We start from the raw sequence: 6,407 nt of genomic DNA, 5'->3' as shown, positions 1-6,407 counted from the left end.
AAATAATTTCCGTATTACAAGTTTATTATTTTCCCTGGAAACTTGGTCACATATAATGACACAACGCGAAGGTTTTCCAATATTTTTTTTGAATTTTTTATGCCTGTTTCAAAATGCTGTCAAAACGGCGGGCATGACCGTTCCTAGCTAGTGGTTGAATCTTGGATTTTTTTGGTGTTTCTCTGATTAAATAGATACTTATGTAACTAGAAATGATTTTTGGAAAAAATAAAGAGCAAACAATAAGGTAGTTGCAGTTCAAATTTGACCCGCTTCCTACTAAATCAGCGCAAATTTGTCTTTTTCACCAGAGGTGGATCAAAACTTTTGATACCCAACCATTTTGTCAATTGTGCATTAAATATGTCCTAGTATTTTATAAAATTGATTAGGTGCAATTTCGAAACAAATATATGGTAGATCCTTCACAAAAAAACTCATTTCGGGCACTCAAAAAATGGAAAATGAATTTTCCGTGCAAAGAAAATGAAAACTCCCTTAGGCAACATTGTTTGGAATTCCAAGATGCACCTTTTTGCACAATATGAGATCATTTGAACAAACTATGCCATGATGTGGCAATAAGATTGATTATTTGGCTTGAAATCCATGAATCTTCACATTTGATAGCTCGTTTCTGAGAACACTTTTTTAAAATAATTTCCGTATTACAAGTTAATTATTTTCCTTGGAAACTTGGTCACATATAATGACACAATGCGAACATTTTCCGATTTTTTATTTTTTATTTTTGAATTTTTTATGCCCGTTTCAAAATGCTGTCAAAACGGCGGGCATGACCGTTCCTAGCTAGTGGTTGAATCTTGGATTTTTTTCAGGTCATAATAAAATAGCTAACATGATTTAGCATCTTACTTTTAGTCAATTACGACCAATTTAAATGGTCAAAATATCGTACATGTATATACTGTGTTTTTATTGGTCCAAAGGGCTCTCATGCAGATCATGGATAAATCACCGTCGCATCCTCCTGGATCCAACGGCCCGCACCGCAGCCACCGCGAGCTACCCCTAAAACACCCCACCGCACATCACTGCTCTCTCTCCCCGCGCAGCGAACCCTAGCGCTCTCACCCTCTCAGCCCCGCACACCACTCCTCCTTCTGGATCCACCGCCGCCACCCTCTGGATCTCGACGCGCCGCCACTCCCTCCCTCCAGATTGAGAGAGAGCTCGACGGCCGCACCGACTCCTCCTTGAGGTACTCCCTCCTCTCTCTCTCTCTCTCTCTCTCTCTCTCTCTCTCTCTCTCTCTCTTCCCCCACTGCCTCTTTCTCTCGATTACTCTATCTGAATCCCCACTCTCTCGTTGCAGATGGCGTGGATCCGGTGCTTGCCTCTTCTCCGAATCCACTAAATCTTACGCGGCGGCCACCACGGCGACCGCAGTGCCAGCTCCTGCCGCGGGGACCTCGCTATTCCAGGTCGCGGCCTCGCGGGGCCGCTGCACCCGCGCCTCCGGGCCAGGCACCGGCGCGACCCTCTCCTTCACCCCCGCCGCCGCTGCCGCAACTCCGACGCCTCCTTCCACCACCTCCTCTTTGTCGCAAGGGTAATTCAAGGGTTCCTTCCTCGCACTGCTCCCATTTCAATCTGCCATTAATTCCTTCCCGACTGAAAGATGGATCCAAAAACTTAACTTTTCCCCCCTCACCTCCTCTCCTCGCGCGTGCATGCAGGAGGGCCGCCGCCGCCGGCCAGCGGAAGGAGGAGCATAGGCTGGACTGGTGCTACTTGTAGGAGGAGACCAACCACCACGTCTTCCTCCATAAGCTGCAGCCCATCCTCGCCAGCCACCTGCACAACCACACCCAGACCACCGCCGGCAGCAGCAGCGGCCACGCATGCGTGGTGTCCTGCGGCGCGGCCGCCTCCAAGGACCACCTCTTCAAGGTACGCACACAACGCGCCCTACAATTTCGAATTTCAGAGACACACACACACAGTATGCAGGCATCTGTTATTTCGAATGTATCAACATTGTTCCTGCTCTCTGTCTGTCCCTGTCTGTCTCAGGGGTCGCAGGAGCAGTCGGGCCTGGTCACCATCACCATGGAGGTGGTGCACTATGAGGTTGGTTTTGTTTTTGGATGAACCTGTATATATTTTGTGTACACACCACTGATTCGTATGGTGCACTGTGAGGCTGGAAATTTCCTTTTAAGCTGTGGTGTGTTTGTTCTTGAGAGCTAGTTGTGGAAAATCCCCCTTGCTGTATGGAATCCAGTGAAAAAAAATTCAAAATGGTTCGATATCCCACCACACACTAGTTGGGCCTAGTGATATTGATGAACTGTAGTGTTTCATTGTATTATACCATCTTGTCTACTTGTATTGTGTCAAGGAAATCAAGGGCATGTGGAAGAGAGAGGAGTTCCATGGAGAAGATGCTCTGCTCCACCTCCAACCCACCCTGCCTACTACTACAGGAATAGGATGCCATGGAAGGTCTTTTTTTTCTGTTAGGTCCTGCTTGTGCTTGTATTCAAGCAACCATGTGTTTATAAAAAATGTTTAGTCTGCAGCAGTCACATGATATATCTGTCTACTACACAGTTTGATCATTTCTGAAATCATGCTAGTTGTTTAGTCTTGTCAGTTTAACAAAAAGCAAACAGTATTGCGATGCTTTACTGAATTGTAGATTGTCGTGGATGAATCTAGCTTGTTGGTTTCAGACTAAATTGTAGATGGTAGCGGGATAATCTAGCTTGTTGGTTTCAGACTGAATTGGTTGGATTCATGTGTACTAGTAGCATCTAAACCCTGCCGACTAAATCATTAGGCACACTGTACTGCACACACTAGTTAATGTTCTGTCTTTTTGAGAACATTTTGTATCTGTTGTCTAGTTCTATCCGGTGATACTTGATTAGGGCCCCATGTGTTTGAACAACTAGTCAAGTAACATGGGTCCCCACTAGTGGTACAACGTCAAGTTTGGAAGCAGCTGGAGTGAAATGTGAGAAAAGTTGAACAGCTTACACATTTTCCTGAAATGGTATAGCTTAATTTGTTTTTTAGCTACTGCAGCATTTCTTGAAATGATTTTTATTCTAAGCATTTTTGTCATACTCAATAAGCTAGTTCCTGAATCAAATTTCTTAATGAAATGTTTCTGTAGCATGCTATAGTTAATTAGTTGGCAAGTGTGATGTCCATTCACGCCTCCTCTGTTTTTTGCAGGTCTGGCAGCACCGCCGCGTCGACGGCGAAGGTGGTGACTGCGGCGGCAAGCGGCACGAGTTGGTGGCTGCGGGACTCAATGACACGGCTCATATATGTGCTTCCGACTAATCCAGCTTCTTTTGGTCTAGCTGGGCATTACTTTGAGTTCATATATGTGTTTGTCACTCCATAGGTTATAGTGATTCCCTCTGTTTCCTTATATGTTCTTGTAGTTTGGTTGCTTTCCTGTTCATGCATGTTTGTACAGCTATATATAGTTTTGCTGTGAATCAAAGACGACATGCTTTCATGTTCACTCCATAGGTCATGTGCTTGTCACTCCATAGGTTATAGTTTTGCTGTGAACCTAGGTGTGCTATGTGGGGAAGCAAAGCAGTAGCTCACAACTCCGGCCTGCAACTCCAGATGAAGGCACTCCGATGACGCATCATGCTACTCCCTTGGATGGTTGGCTCCTGGACCGTAACTTTCTCTCAACTTGTGCTCTGCTTGATACCAGTTCCTTGTATTTCTCTCAACTTGTGCAAATTGCAATTTGCAGGGCTTCCTAGTCCGTGGCCTGCCTTCTGGATGGAGCAAGGAGGGGGCATCATCCACACCGCGGAGCTGGTTGAGCCTTAGCGCGAACTGGATAAGCAGGGCATCGTCGGGGACATCTCTCGCTTGTGCCATGGTAAGAACAGAGCACCACTCTGTCGTGCATGTATTGAAATGCTGAAATGTCAAATACATGTTCGCTCTCAGCTGGGATATTGGATTGTACTTAGTTATGTGACTCGTTAATGTTCGCGCTGCTTGTTAAGTGATTACCTTTATGTACTTGCTACTAGTAGGATGGTTAATACATGCTTGTTTTGTATCTATTCCAGAACAGTTTGCTTGGTCACCTGATGCTTGATGCATGTATAATGTGACTCACACATCATGAAATCTGAATAACTTTGACATAGTTGCTCTGTTATCTTGCACTGGGTTGATACTTGTCATTTTCCCTTCCCAAATATATCTCAGTTTTGCTGTTATGAGAATGCTATATGCATGGTTTCTTATTAGATCTCAAATTCTGCAGCTATGTTTCATTGTTAGGAGAATGTTATATGCACGGCTTTACTTGATTATATTCCTAACTTTTCTGATTTATAACTCGCAGATTTTGGCCTCAATTCGTCAAAAGTTCCTGTACAAGGAACTACAGGAGAAGACTCCTAAAGAAAACTTGCACCCAACAATGTGTTTTAGCTCCCTGGAGCTAGACATGTTAATATTTAGTTGTATTTTATATTTCAATAACTGATTTGTACAGCCGTGATTGTAAAGTACCTGCCATGATTTGGCTATCGTTTCAAAATTTATGTGTTATTGGCTTTGTTTGAATCAAGTTATTGGTTGTTGCACAAATAGAGAATTGACGTGTGGCACCTAAACAACACACCTGGTCCCATTTCACTAGTGGATCCTTTAAAATAGGAAAGAAACAAAAGAAAACTGACAAGTGGGACCTAATTGGATGACTTGGACCTGGTCCAAAATGGATTGTAAAAAGGCCCAAATAAGAAATGGAAGCAAAAAGGCCGAACGCCTAGAAAATAGAAAGGCTGCAATATTGGGCTTGGCCCATGAACCCAATCAAAAATTGACAGACAGAAAAAAAACACAAATAGGCTGAATTGTTGGGCTTGGCCCATGTAAAACACTGTATTGGACCGGGCCGATTCTTGTGCCACATCAGCTTGCCATGCTGGATGCCTACGTGGTCTGGGGAGGTTGCTTGTGACCAAAAATTTGGCCGTGGAACCAACGACCTTTTACATATCGCAAAGAAGGTCACTAATTTCAGTTTATGACCGCCAGCTTTTGACCTTCTGTTTTTGGTCACAAAAAGGTCGCAAATGAAAAACTATGACCTTTCAGTGACCAATAGTGGTGGTCACAAGTTGACATATTTCTTGTAGTGAGAGATGATCTTAGTGGGAGGAAAATACTTAAAGATAAAAACATCTTTGCACTTATTCCATGAACCAATACTATTTTTAGGCAAAGACGAAAACCAAGTTTTAGCACGATCTCTAAGCGAAAATGGAAATAACTTTAATTTAACAATATCATTATCCATGTCTTTCTTCTTTTGCATATCACACAAATCAACAAAGTTGTTTAGATGAGTAGCGACATCTTCACTAGGAAGGCCAGAGAATTGATCTTTCATGACAAGATTCAACAAAGCAACATTAATTTCACAAGATTCAGCATCGATAAGAGGAGCAATCGGAGTGCTAAGAAAATCATTGTTGTTGGTATTGGAAAAATCACACAATTTAGTATTATCTTGAGCCATCATGACAAACAATCCAACACACAAGCACACAAGAGGCAAGTGAAAAAGAGGCGAAAGGAAAGAGAGGGTGAATAAAACGGCAAGGGTGAAGTGGGGGAGAGTAAAATGAGAGGCAAATGACAAATAATGTAATGCGAGGGAGAAGAGTTTGTGATGGGTACTTGGTATGTCTTGCCTTGTGCGTAGACTCCCCGGCAACGGCGCCAGAACTCCTTCTTGCTACCTCTTGAGCATGTGTTGGTTTTTCCCTTGAAGAGGAAAGGGTGATGCAGCAAAGTAGCATAAGTATTTCCCTTAGTTTTGAGAACCAAGGTATCAATCGAGTAGGAGGCTACACTCCAAGTCCCTCGTACCTACACAAACAATTAAGAACCTTGCAACCAATGCGATAAAGGGGTTGTCAATCTCTTCACGGCCACTTGCAAAAGTGAGATCTGATAGAGATAATAAGATAAATAAATATTTTTGGTATTTTTATGATATAGATTGGGAAGTAAAGATTGCAAAATAAAATAGATCGAAAACTAATATGATGCAAAATAGACCCGGGGGCCATAGGTTTCACTAGTGGCTTCTCTCAAGATAGCATAAGTATTACGGTGGGTGAACACATTACTGTCGAGCAATTGATAGAAAAGTGCATAGTTATGAGAATATCTAGGCATGATCATGTATATAGGCATCACGTCCGCGACAAGTAGATCGAAACGATTCTGCATCTACTACTATTACTCCACACATCGACAACTATCCAGTTTGCATCTAGAGTATTAAGTTCATAAGAACAGAGTAACACATTAGGCAAGATGACATGATGTAGAGGGATAAACTCAAGCAATATGATATGGACCCCATCTTTTTA

The 6,407-nt window shown here is 43.0% G+C and overlaps 1 long non-coding RNA gene across 5 annotated transcripts; it reads left to right on the top strand.

Moving 5' to 3' along the window:
- Window positions 1-1,070: 1,070 nt before the first annotated feature.
- On the top strand, window positions 1,071-4,567 carry LOC119340004. Of its 5 annotated transcripts, none has more exons than XR_005164321.1 (8): window positions 1,071-1,222; window positions 1,337-1,573; window positions 1,701-1,914; window positions 2,038-2,094; window positions 2,366-2,469; window positions 3,208-3,657; window positions 3,752-3,883; window positions 4,361-4,567. It is a non-coding gene; the product is annotated as an uncharacterized LOC119340004 (long non-coding RNA). The 5 variants fall into 5 exon arrangements; XR_005164324.1 differs by having other exon boundaries at window positions 2,038-2,469; window positions 3,208-3,382; window positions 3,561-3,657; XR_005164323.1 differs by lacking the exon at window positions 2,366-2,469.
- The last annotated feature ends 1,840 nt before the right edge of the window (window positions 4,568-6,407 follow it).

Source organism: Triticum dicoccoides, chromosome 7B (genome assembly GCF_002162155.2).
Source record: "Triticum dicoccoides isolate Atlit2015 ecotype Zavitan chromosome 7B, WEW_v2.0, whole genome shotgun sequence".
Lineage (NCBI taxonomy): Eukaryota > Viridiplantae > Streptophyta > Magnoliopsida > Poales > Poaceae > Triticum > Triticum dicoccoides.
Note: the sequence above shows the minus strand (reverse complement) of the source record. Positions and strands in the feature narration are given on the sequence as shown.